The following is a 503-nucleotide window of genomic DNA, read 5'->3' on the forward strand; positions in this document are numbered from 1 at the left end:
TAACGTCTCCATTTTCCCTGTTCGTACATTCTCTCATCCACTCCCTTCATCTCCATTTGCCCATCTCCCCGATTATTAGTCTCTCCTTCTTCTCCTCTCCCCTTCTCTCCATTTCCTCCCTTTTCCCACTTCCTCTTTATCTCCCTCTTGTGTTTCTTCTCCATTCTGGCTTTCGATAATATCTCTTCTTGTTCTTTCCCTTCTTATTATCATTCGCTCCCCCCCCCCTTCCCCCCATTCTGCTTCTCCTTTTCTCTTTTTTCCCTTTTCTCATTTTCCTCCGTTTCTCCTTACTTTATCCTCCTATCCTCCCTCCCTTCCCCTTGCCTTCTCCCTCTCAACCGTATCTCCCTTTAATTCCTTCTTCTCACCCCCTTTCCCCTTTCCCTCTTCCCCTCACCTCTTCCCCCACACTTCCCCTATCCCTCTCTTCCTCACCCTCCCTTCCCCTCGCCCTTTCCCTCTTCCCCTCACCCCCTTTCTCTCACCCCCTTCCCCTCACC

The sequence above is a fragment of the Penaeus monodon genome, chromosome 34 (genome assembly GCF_015228065.2).
Source record: "Penaeus monodon isolate SGIC_2016 chromosome 34, NSTDA_Pmon_1, whole genome shotgun sequence".
Classification (NCBI taxonomy): domain Eukaryota; kingdom Metazoa; phylum Arthropoda; class Malacostraca; order Decapoda; family Penaeidae; genus Penaeus; species Penaeus monodon.